This window comes from Ovis canadensis, chromosome 1, assembly GCF_042477335.2.
Source record: "Ovis canadensis isolate MfBH-ARS-UI-01 breed Bighorn chromosome 1, ARS-UI_OviCan_v2, whole genome shotgun sequence".
NCBI lineage: Eukaryota > Metazoa > Chordata > Mammalia > Artiodactyla > Bovidae > Ovis > Ovis canadensis.
Genome location: NC_091245.1, coordinates 174,342,904 through 174,356,139, shown reverse-complemented (window position 1 = coordinate 174,356,139; position 13,236 = coordinate 174,342,904). Strand labels below are relative to the sequence as shown.

At 38.0% G+C, this 13,236-nt stretch overlaps 1 long non-coding RNA gene across 1 annotated transcript in view; it reads left to right on the top strand.

Annotated features, from left to right (window-relative positions):
• Nucleotides 1-536: 536 nt before the first annotated feature.
• Nucleotides 537-13,236, top strand: part of LOC138419514 (uncharacterized) — a 105,144-nt gene continuing 92,444 nt past the window's right edge. The window contains exon 1 of the long non-coding RNA XR_011248996.1: nucleotides 537-779. This is a non-coding gene — a long non-coding RNA (uncharacterized lncRNA). The remainder of the gene's footprint in view (nucleotides 780-13,236) is intronic.

The following is a 13,236-nucleotide window of genomic DNA, read 5'->3' as shown; positions in this document are numbered from 1 at the left end:
GAAATGCCTGGTCTACCTATAAGCTAGCTAATGCCTAAAATCAGTAAATATTCTCTTCCTTCTGTTGGAACAATCTTTAAATTATTAGTAGACATTTTCTCATTAAAATGAATGTGTTTCAGATTTTCCAAGGAATAGGTTTTTAAAAGTTTGAGGCTCTTTCTTAAGTATTTTTGTCATCCCTCTTTACCTACTAGAGTCTTTTCACACTTCATTTTAAAATGTATGTTTAATTATCTATTTCTTTTATTAGAGCTATTAGCTGAAGCTTTTTTTAATCTTCAAAAGTTTATCCTAGTGCCTACTGTCACTTAACAAAATCTCAGTATTTGTTATATCAAACTGAATTTCATTAGACAGAATTGAAGACAGGTTATCCCTTGAAGAGAATAAATTCCTTTGTTTCTTTCTTTAATGAAAGAAAATGGCATAGAATCAACAGCTAACATTACTAAAGACAGACTTCACTTATTGCAAATCATTAAAAGCTTGAGTAACCTTGAACCTTATTTAGTGACTCATCTATTTTAGCTGACAACTTATTTGGTGGACTTGTCCAAAGGCACAAAGATATTAATTGGCAGAAGCAGAACAAGGGCTTATATCTCTAGGCCAATAGAGAGACATTTGTTGCACCACAATTTGTCTTTCTTCTATCTCAGTGTATTGCTGTTTGGGCGAATATGGAGGAATGGCCGTGGGGGGCATATAGCAGTAGGCTCTGGAATGCATATCTGTCCAATCTGGTAAAGGCCAGCTTCCTCATCATTTATCTTTAGGTAAGTCTTACTAAAAAGTACCTCTGAACAGTAGATGCTCTCTATTTGCTTGAACAGTTGATTCTGCTGACTAGAAAGAAAGATGCTGTACTCTCTTATCTAGAGAAATTGATATAATGAGAAACTTGCTTGGGGAATATCTTTTTTTATTTTTTTTTTATTTTTACTTTATTTTACTTTACAATACTGTATTGGTTTTGCCATACATTGAATATCTTTAAAGGTAGTGGAATTCTTACTTGTTGACTTTCTTCTCCACCTTTCTGCCTCTTTTTTGTTGCTGACATCTGCCTGGCATGTTGGGTAGACATCCATAGATGACCTTACTACCTGGTAAATTTGCTTAATAAACTACCTTTAACTTGGTTAAAATGTACCTATCAGTGTCATATCTCCTTTCTGACAAACAACAATGATATGGTTATAAAGAAGTAAATTCTGCCAAGAGAATACACTAGTCATGGAAAATACCCTTTTTCAACAACAAAAGAGACAATTTTACACATGGATATCACCAAATTGTCAATACCAAAATCAAAATAATCATAATAATTCTTTGTATCTAAAGAGGGAGAAGCTATATACAGTCAGAAAAAAACAAGACCTGGAGCTGACTGTGGCTCAGATCATCAGTTTCTCACAGCAAAATTCAGGCTTAAACTAAAAAACACAGGAAAAACCACTAGGCCAGCCAGGTACGACCTCAATCAAATCCCCTATGAATACACAATAGAGGTGACAAATAGATTGAAGGGATTCAATCTAGTAAACAGTGTACCTGAAGAACTATGGATGGAGGTCCATAATATTGTACAGGGGGCAGCAAACAAAACCATTCCAAAGAAAAGTAAGAAGGCAAAGAGGCTTTACAAATAGCAGATGAGAGAAGAGAAATGAAAAGCAAGGGAGAAAGGGAAAGGTACGCCCAACTAAATGCAGAGTTCCAAAGAATAGCAAGGAGAGACAGATTTCTTCAATGAATAATACATTAAAAATAAAGGAAAACAACAGAAGGAGAAAGACTAGAGATTGCTGGGAGCCAGCGTGAGGAACTCCACCCATGGCAAAGGTCATGAGGAAGGAGGCTTGGCATACGCAAAGGCATGATCAAGCCTCAGGAAACCCCCTGTTCCCGAGCATCTAACCCCAAAACCAGAGTCTGTTTTATGCTCTCACCTACACCTCTGACTTTATGGGGGGCTCTGCCCCATAACCAATTTTCTTGGAGAAGGAGTAAACGTGCAGCTCCAAGGCAATAAAAATTCTTGGGCGTGACAAGAGTGTTTCAGCTTACGGACTCCTCTGAAGGTTATCTAGCCCACCTGTATAGGTTCGTCCGGCCACATGTGATTGTTTACAGCCTCCCAATCTGAGAGGCACGAGATGTTTTAGACTTACTAAAGGCAAATTATTTTGGGGAGTTAGAAATTACTAGTATAGTGGGTTGGTTAGGAATTATATTGGTGAAGGGTTCTTCATTTGTTGTGTCAATAATTGCTGCTAATTCCCTGCTCTGGGTGGGACAAGGATGTCTCAGGTCAAACCTCTCTGCTCACAGACTAGCTTGTGTGACAGGTTATCCATACTCCTGCCACTACACACATGATTGTTTACTACCTCTTAACCATAAACAGCACAGAGAGTTTTGGAGTATTTTGAGAGTCTTAATTAGCATAGGGCTTTTTCTTCTTGTTGAGTCAATGATTGCCACCAGGCCTCCATATCCTTAGGCACCTGGGAATATATTAATCAATGTATTTGGAATATAGCAAAGGAAATATAGTAGTTTTTGATGTTAGCAATACTAGACTTCTTGAGTTTTCTCTTTTGTAATAGATCACTGTACTTTGTTATAAATCACTGTGTCCTTGTTATGTAAAAATGTAACTTTATCATATCTTAAGACTAAATAGATCTTAAGGGGAGCATTGGTGAAAGGATTTTCATTTGTTGGGTTGATGTTTGCTGCTAAATCTCCATATTCCCTGCCCTTATAATGAATATAACTAACATATAGGAGAAATAAGTATTAACCTTTAAGATTAATCATGTTAACCATGGGTTAAATAAATTCCTTTCTTGATTGTAACTCACTACACCCTCACCCTATAGGAATGTAACTTTATTTGGTGGGTGGTGTCTGGTTTAAGAAAAAACACCCTTGGAAAAAATAACTTTTTTGGTTATCAGAAAGAAAGGATCATAAAATCCCTAAGACCTTTTTATGTGAAGCACCTGATTTTGATAAAGGTCAGGACTGCTGACTCCCCTGTGACTGTATTCATCCCTATGTGTAACAAAAGGGAAATAAGCAAACCCAAAAATAAAGAAATCGGATCAGTTTCCGGAAAGACTGATTCCCCCATGTCGCTTCTTTCTTGCTCCCGTTTTTCTGGCTGAATTCCCATCTGGAGCATGGATGCTATTCCACGTAATCCAAGTTATTCAGCCTCTTTTTCTCCACTAATCTTCCTACTACACTATCCATTTCTAATCTCTCTATATCTGTAATTAAATATGTATTTTTCCAAAGACGCCGACTCCGTCCCCACCTTCGAATCACCCTGGATCCACCAGGGCTGGACCCCGGCAAGAGATCTCTTCAGGAAACTTGGAAATGTCAAAGGAACATTTTGACCAAAGGTGGGCACAATAAAAGAGAGAAATGGTAGAGACCTGGTAGAAGCAGAAAAGATCAAGAAGAGATGGAAAGAATACATGGAAGAATTGTACAAAAAAGATCTTAATGAACCAAATAACCATGACTGTGCGGTCAGTCTCCCAGAGCCAGGCATTCTGGACTGTGAAGTCAAGTGGGCCTTAGGAAGTACTGCTGTCTGTTGTCACCCTGTTTATTTAAGCAATATGCTGAGCACATCACAAGAGATGTCAAGCTGGATGAATTATAAGCTGGAATCAAGATAGGTGGGAGAAACATCAACAACCTCAGATAATGCAGACAGTATACTACTCAAATGTCAGAAAGCAAACAGGAACTAGAGAACTTCTTGATGACAGTGAAGGAGGAGAGTGAAAAAGCTGGCTTAAAACTAAGTATTATAAAAACTGAGATTTTTAAAAAATATTATAAAAACTGACTTTTTTTTTCAGTCGTGTCCGACTCTGGGAGACCCCATAGATGACAGTCCACCAGGCTCCTCCATCCATGGAATTTTCAGGCAAGAGTACTGGAGTGGGTTGCCATTGCTTCCTCTGGTCTGGCCCAATTACTTTATGGCAAATATAAGGGGAAAAGGTGGAAACAGTGACTGATTTCTTCTTCTTGGGCTCTAAAATCGATGCAGATAGTGACTGTAGCCATGAAATTAGAAGATGATTGCTTGTTGGCAGGAAAGTTAAGACAAACCTAGACAGTGTGTTGAAAAGCAGAGACATCACTCTGCCAACAAAGGTCCCTATAGTCAAGGCTATGGTCTTCCCAGTGAGAGCTGGACTGTAATGAAAGCAGAGCACCGAAGAATTGATTCCTTTGTACTGTAGTGCTAGAGAACACTCCTGAGAGTCCCTTGGAAAGGAAGGAGATCAAACCAGTTTCTCTTAAGGGAAATCAACCCTGAATACTCATTGGAGTGACTGATGCTGAAGCTGAAGCTCCAGTATTTTGGTCACCTGATGCAAACAGCCAACTCATTAGAAAAGTCCCTGATGCTGGAAAAGATTGAAGTCAGAAGGAGTAGAGGGCATCAGAGGATGAGATGGCTGGATGGTATCACCAATGCAATGGACATGAACTTGGGCAAATTCCAGGAGATGGTGAAGGACAGGGAGGCCTGGTATGCTGCAGTCCATGGGGTCACAACAAGTTGGACATGACTGGGCCACTGAACAACAACAACAAATTGGTAGAACTTCTGCAAAAAATTCTAGCAAGGAAACAATGTACCATAACCACGGATAACAATCTGTCACAACTTAATGTCAGGTAAGAGTAGTTGAGTACGCTATAACATTTAATTGTGTGGATTACAACAAACTGGAAAATTCTTAAAGAGATGGGAATACCAAACCATCTTACCTGCCTCCTGAGAAACCTGTATGCAGGTCAAGAAGCAACATCTAGAACCAGACATAGAACAGCAGACTGGTACAAAATTGGGAAAGGTGTACATCAAGGCTGTACATTGATCACTCTGCTTATTTAACTTATATGCAGAGTACATCATGCAGAATCCCAGGCTGGCTGAATCACAAGCTAGAATCAAGAATGCAGAGAGAAATATCAATAACCTCAGATATGCAGATGACACCCACCTTGGCAGAAAGCGAAGAGGAACTAAAGGGCCTCTTGATGAAGGTGAAAGAGGAAAGTGAAAAAGCTGCTTAAAATTTAACTTAAAAAACAAATATCACATCATCCAGTCCCATCACTTCATAGCAAATAGATGGAGAAACAATGGAAACAGTGACAGGCTTTATTTTCTTGGGCTCCAAAATCACTGTGGATGGTGACTGCAGCCAGGAAATTAAAGGACACTTTCTCCTTGGAAGAAAGGCTATGACAAACTTAGACACATATTAAAAAGCAGAGACATTACTTTGCCAACAGAGGTCCATCTGGTCAGAGCTATGGTTTTTCCAGTAGTCATGTATGGATGTAAGAGTTGGACCATAAAGAAGGTTGAGCACTGAAGAACTGATGCTTTCAAACTGTGGTGCTGGAGAGGGCTCTCAAGAGTCTCTTGGATTGCAAGATCCAACCAGTCAATCCTAAAGGAAATCAACCCTGAATATTCATTGGAAGGACTGATGCTGAAACTGAAGCTCTGATACTTTGGGCACCTTTTCATCAGAAAAGACCCTGACACGAGGGAAAAATGAAGGCAGGAGGAGAATGAGACAACAGAGGATGAGATGGTTGGATGGCATCACTGACTCAATGGACATGAGTTTGAGCAAGCTCTGGGAGGTGGTAAAGGACAGAGAAGCCTGGTGTGCTGCAGTCCATGGGGCCGCAAAGAGTTGTACGTGACTTAGCAACTGAACGACAACAAAATCAAAACCAAGGGCAAGGCCAATACCAGCTCCCTAATATGAAATATTTTTCTAATTCCAACAACGGAAAATGCTAACTCAAGGAGTGGTAAACTTTCTGTTTGCCCAAGCAGAGACTGACTGACACCAATCAAGTATACTACAGTGTAAATTTTTTCATTGGGTAGAGGGTTGAGTTAGAAAACCTCAAAAATTCTTCCAACTCTTTTCTAAATATCTGTAGACAGTTGTCCAACTCTCTGTGTAGTTAGACAGTTTATTCCAATGTGAATTTGGACTCACAGCAAAGACTTTAAGCATAGTATGTCTGTTGACCACAATTCTAATTTTAACCGATTGTTCAAAACCTACCAGCTGCATTAGTCATCCAGTAAAGGGAAAGTGAATTAGCCTAGTAAGCTATGTTCTTTCTGAGCCATGACATTTGGTATGTTACCTCCTTGAAGTTTTAAAGTGTCATATGATCTAATTCAGTGTGTTAGCAGTGTTATGATTACCTTATGACACCAATCCTTGAGTGCTGCAAGTCTAAATGCCACATCCCACAGCTTGGCAGAAATACTCTGCAGTTAGGATTTCAGTGATTGCTGGTGAGGTGAGAGACTTTGCAAATGAAATTGAGGTTAGATGGGTGGGAGGGTGTGTAGAGAAAAACGTTTTATATTTCAGTCTCATTTTATGAACTCGGCTCTCCCTTTTACTTATAGGAACTGAAAAATTCTTTTGAGAACTGGATAAACCAATCTTTTTGGTATCACAGATTCCTAGAGAAAGGGAATTTCTAAATTTGAGCCTCTTTCCAGAAATAATGCTAAAAAGTCTGTTTTTTTCCAAACCACTCCCAACCCCCTGCAAGGAAAAAAAAAAACTGTGAAAAGGTCTTCTTGATCTACCAGTGTTTACCAAACTATTTTAATTGACAATATCCTTACAAAATGATCATTTTCTATATCCATACTAAATAGAGAAAGAGCTGAAGAACAAAAGCACAGAACTGGCTTCTAGTTGTTGCAACCAAAACAAGTGTTGGGAGATTAGTGTCTCGGCCTGTGGGTTGAGAAGATTGTTTCTTTAACAGCATAATTTTTATTAGGAAAAAAAATCTTATTATTTATATAAGTTCAACCTTACAAAATGGCCATTTGCAGATAAGACCCAGTTAAATAAAGGCAACTTCTTATGGCCCATCCTAACAGAAAATATGGACTCTCAAGAAAAGCACAGCAAAGGAAAAAAAATTATGCTCTAATCCCTATACTTAAAGGATCAAATATTATACATTGACGTGTATATATAGATATTCATATGTTGTTTTTGCCATGTAGATTTATATACTTTGCATAATTTAAACTACATCACAGCACATAATTTTTTGCAACCTGTTTTTTTTTTCCCCTTACTGGTTAATAATGAGTATTTTCTCATGTCATTAAGTATTCTAGAGCATGATTTTCAAGGACTCCTTGTGTTCATTCCCTCATTAGAATGAGCAAATTAATTTAAGCAATCTTCTATGGCCAAATATTTAATTGCCCAAATATCCCTTTTTTTATAAATTATGCTGCTATAAATATGTTTATAAGGCAAACTTTTGTGTATATTCCCAATTATATGCCAGATATTGCTGGGTCAAATCATGTGCACATTTTCAAACTTCTAATATTTTTGCCAAGTCGCCTCCCAGAAGACAGTATCCACCAGGATCATGTATAAGCATGTATCTTCTAATTTGTATTGTTTTAAATCTCAACTACTCATTTGTTTTTTTAATCTGAATTTCTCAGGACAATTTCAGGGTCATTAAAGTCCTGTTGTGTTTTACATTGATGGTGAACTTTCCCCTAGAATTTTAAGAATAATTCAGGAGCCTGCTTGGTACTATGCTTTTCTGTCCATAACCTCAGACCACTTCAGAGGTAGACTGCTACAGGCTACAAGGAGAAAGTCAAATGCCACAGGCAACAACCTGGGTCTTTATCCTTTAAGGAACTCGGTGCTTGAAATTATGCATCTTCAGCTCCTAATCTAATATTCTACCTCATATCTAATAATGCAGTGGGGCAGAGGTCCTTCCAAGAGAATGGCAGTCCATTAATTATTAGAGGCAAATCCATTGCCTCCTACCAGCTGCTACAAACTTAGATAGATACTTGGTATAGTAGAACAGATGCTGGGTAATCTGTCACTTCTAATAGGACAGGCACTAGTTAAAAACAGACAAGGAGGAGATGTGTTTAAATCTCTAAACAATATGCAATCCTTTAAAAAAAAAAAAAATTCTCTACTTACCTAAAATATCTGAAGAATTGTGACTTTTTTCTACTCCAGAAGTCAGTACTTGGCAAATATGTAAAACACATGGAAGCAGTCTTCAGCTCAACAAGAGGATAAATATTTAAAATAATTAATGCTACCCAACAATGAAAAAGACTGATTCTGATTCAATGAAAAATGGTTTTTCCAGAGTACCAGAATAACTGATCACTCCCTTTTAAATAGTCATATCCCACATTATTAGTCGTAATTATGGAAATTTATAATTGGTTTTACATATTTGCTCCTACTGCTAGACCATGAACTCTTCGTAGCTAACTAATATTCTTTTATGTTATAGGTCTGAAAATAGGATTTTAGAGTTGGCCTCTTATCTACAAAATACTCTTACCCAATTAGAAGTGGATCCTTTTGATCTAAAATTATAATAGCTCTGAAAGTAATAATAATAGATATGGTCTTCTTTATAATTCCAAGTGAATGAGTTATGAAATCGTTTCCTGGGAGAGGAGGGTGAAATGAAAAAAATGGACACCTTTGTGCAAAAAATATAAAGAAGTATAAAAAAAAGAGAAGACGTTGAAGCATGGAGTGTTAAAGACAAAATTTGCTGACTAAATATTTGTTGCTCTTGTTCTTGTTATTGTTGTTGGTTTTTTAAGGGTCCCTTTTGGATGTAACTGACTTCCTGCATGATTTAAAGCTGTTGTTTATTTCAAAAAAGAATCCTGCCTTAAGGCAGTGATATTGTGGGAAAAAGTTAAGTTTTCTTGCCCTTAAGCAAATATGGTATGAAAGGTCATTCGTTAGCTCTGCCAAACTCTCCCTCTTGTAAAAAGTTCAAATAAAACCTTTTTATTAAAATAGTGGAAGTAAGAGCAAGGAGGAGGAAGGAATGGAACACAGGGTGTGGTTGAGATCCAAATATTCCTGGCATCGGTGGGTGAGCCTCTTTGAAACCAAGTATTTAGGCTTGCCAGCTGATCTCAGTACAGTGGCATCCTCTCCTGCACTTGAGACTATGTCTCATGCATTCATTCAACTGTTCACTTAATAAATACATAGTGGGTACCTACTTGTGTGCCAGACCCTGCTGTGGGCTCTGGTGATACAGCAGTGAACCAAATAGACAAAACTTCCTGATTTCATGGAGTTTACATTAGGATGGGTTTTCCTTCAGTAACAGAATGTTAAACCCCAAATGAGTATAATTATGTCAACAAAAGGAGAGGTTTTGTGTTTAATCCTAAAGTAACCTAAATTTAATAAATCTAATAAAATCTGAATTAACAATGCAAGTGCCAGTCTACTCCAGCATTAAACTGTATTTTCAAGGTACGTGAAAGGCACTCCCTACTACAGCTCCCTCCCCAACAAAAGAAGGCTTCCAGCATCCAAGTGGAAAAACGTGAACTGTGGCTAAATTTAGCCAAAATTAGCATCCGTATAGTCTGAGAAATTTTTCAGCCAAGTGAATTGCGTAATCTAAATGCAACCATTTTTTCTCGCACTCTTTCCTGAGAACCATTCCAGCATTCATGCTGCCAGGTCTTATGCTGCCAGCATTGTCAATGCACTTTGCTATAAGAGATTAAAGATTGGCTACAAACAATTTCCAATGAATAACCCTAATTAGCCACTATAGTTGGCATATTTCCTGTTATCTGAAATTAGATCACAAGAGTTGGGTTGAGATGAAAAAGCTCTATTAACTCTCTAGAATTTCAATTCTTATTTACTGGAGGAAACTACTGTTTTAAACTTTATCTGCTACTATCTGAAGAAGTCTGGAGTCAATGGTAATAAAAAGATATGTGGAAGTCTGGACTTTCAGTTTCAGACTTCCAGTCTGGACTTCCCACTCTACTACTGGGACTTTCCAAAATAAACTCAAAAGAACAGTGGCTCTGAGAGATATGTCAGTGGAGTTGTGAAAATAAAAGGAAAGTATCTTCAAAAGATGTCAAAACACATTTTGTAGCTGTCCATATGTACGTGTACCTAATCCTTTCTAACAAATCAATGTTTTTGTGTTTGTTTTATTTTAAAATATGATATTGTTAATCAATAGGTGTCACTTGGACCCAGGTCTGAATCCTTTCTCTTAGAGGTTTATCTCCTAGCGTGCCTCTGCCCCTCAGTCAGGAAGGAGTGTACATGCCACAGTTAGGTGTTTCGGAAGAGCTACTCATCAGCCCCACTGAACCTTATCAGGGCAGCAACTGAGCTGGGTGCGCCTGTTTTGGAGTCCTGTCTGCTATGATCAGCTGCTCTGTGGTGGATTTGCTGATAGTTAACACACCAGATGTCGGGTGCAGCCACAAACACTCTGGAGCTTCTTCTGGGCATGATTAATCATTCAGTTCTACTGACTCCAATGTGATAATCAAAAATGAATTTAAAAGGGGGATGGACCCTGGAAAATTAGTGCAAGAATTTTGAAATGGTGAATATTCTGGGTTAAAATAATAGAGTGACTTCTTTTGAACTATTGGAATGAATCTGTATTTCACTAAAAGTTAAATATTCCCTTGACAAAAGCACTTTCAATAATCCATAAGTAGCTTTTTATCCCTTCTTTGGAAAATTTCTGATAGTCTTTTCAGAGGAAACATGATAACTTTTAAAGTACACCCACCAAGACTGGTGCTTGACCTGTGGGTGGCTTTTTAAAATTAAATACACTGTTATGCTTTTTGTAACTGACCTCTCATGAAATTTTCTTTAAAATATAAACTTAAAGTGTAATAAAATGTATTTTGTAGGTAATGGAGGCCTGTGGTTTTAATTTCTTATCAAATTATTAATTATAAAAATGTTAAACTTGACTATATTTGCCTTTTATGTGTGTACCTGTACCAGAAATTTAAAAAGAATTAGTAAATATTTGAACCAAAACAGTGCTGTTTCTATGTAGGTATGGTGTTACTCTAAATACATTGCAATTTTAAAAAAATTATTTATTTATTTTGGCTTTGCTGGGTCTTAGTTTTGGCAAATGGGATCTTTGATCTTCGTCATAGCATGTGAACTCTTTAGCTGCAGCTTGTGGGATCTAGTTCCCTGACTAGGGATCAAATTTGGACCCCTCATTGGGAGTGTGGAGTCTTAGCCACTGGACCACCAGGGAAGTCCCTACACTGCATATGTTAAAATATTTATTCATCTAAGGCAGAAAGTTGGCAAGTTTCATTCCTATTACACAGAGGGAAAAAAATTGAGGTACCGAACTGAAAGAAGGTAATCCTCAATGGCTCAATGGTATAGAATCTGCCTGCCAATGCAGGAGACATAAGATGTTCTATTCCTGGATCAGGAGGAACCCCTGGAGAAGGAAATGGAAACCCAGTCTAGTACTCTTGCCTAGAAAATCCCATGGACAGAGGAGTTTGGTGAGCTACAGTCCACAAAGAGTCAGACCTGACTTAGCAACTAAGCACCACCACCACCATCAATGAAATGAAATGAAAATATTAATGAACAGATTGAATATTTCAAAACTGTCAGCACAGAGTACAATGAAGAAGAGTGTCAGACATGATATGCTCTCTTTTTCGTTCAGGACTTTGAGGAGGGTTTGGTCATTCAAATTTTTTAAAGTAAAAAATAAATAAAATTAAAAATTTTAAAAATATATAAAAAGTTAGCAATTTTCAAACTGAATTTTCTAACAAATATACATAGAGGATGTTCTAATATATACCTTAGGATTATTTTAAATAATTAAATAATTTGGATTATAGCCATAAGGGAGTGTGTATCAGCCAGGTTTCTCCAGAAAAACAAAAGTACTACTTATAGGAATGGCAACCCCCTCCAGTATTCTTGCCTGGAGAATTCCGTGGACAGAGGAGCCTGGCAGGCTACAGTCTATGGGGTCACAAAGAGTTGGACACAACTGAGCAACTAATACACTTATATAAACATTTGGGCTTCCCAGATGACACTAGTGGTAAAGAATCTGCCTGCCAGTGCAAGAGACAGAGGTTTGATCCCTGGATCAAGAAGATCCCCTGGAGAAGGGAATGGCAACCCACTCGAGTATTCTTGCTGCAAAATTCCATGGACAAGAAGAGCCTGGTGTGTTACAGTCCATGGGGTCACAAAGAGTCCGACACAACTGAGCACACACATATATATAAACATTTATTTTGAGGAATTAGTTTATGCAATTGTGATGGCTACCAAGTCCAAAATCTGTAGGACAGGCTGGTAGATTGGAAACTCTTGGGAAGGAGCTAATGCTGCAGTCTTGAAGAATAATTTCTTCTTCAGGGAAGCTTGTTTTGCTCTCAAGGCCTTTCAGCTGATCAGATGAGTCCCACCCTTGTTAGAGAAAGTAATCTCTTTCACTTAAAGTCAATTGATTGTAGATGTTAACTGCATCTACAAAATACCTCCACACCAAAATCTGTTTGATTAAATAACTGGGTACTATGTCCTAACTGTATGGACAAAGGCCCATATAGTCAAAGCTATGGTTTTTCCAGTAGTCATGTATGGATGTGAGAGTTGGACCATAAAGAAAGCTGAGTGCCAAAGAATTGATGCTTTTGAACTGTTGTGTTGGAGAAGATTCTTGAGAGTCCTTTGGACTGCAAGGAGATCAAACCAGCCAATCTCAAAGGAAATCAATCCTGAATATTTATTGGAAGGACTGATGCTGAAGCTGAAATTCTAATACTTTGGCCACCTGATGCAAATAGCTGACTCATTAGAAAAGACCCTGATACTGGAAAAGATTGAAGGCACAAGAATAAGGGGATGACAGAGGATGGGATGGTTGGATGGCATCACCGACTCAACAGACATGTGTTTGAGCAAGCTCTAGGAGATGGTGATGGACAGGGAAGCCTGGTGTGCTGCAGTCCATGGAGTGGCAAAGAGTCAGACATGACTGAGTGACTGAATGACAATAAATAGCCTAACTAAACTGACACATAAAAGTGTCACAGAGGGCAGGGAATGTGCCTCTTCTCCAGTGTCCAGAAAGGTGTTACGCTCCCACAGTACATGAACATACATAAAGCCAAAAACCTACTACATCTGATTTTAGTGATTTTAATTCATCAACAGAGTTTGAGTAAGTTCTTCATTTTAAAAAACTACTCACTATTGTAATTTCATTCTTTTTATTAACAAGCACACTGCTCCCATTTTTATTGGAATG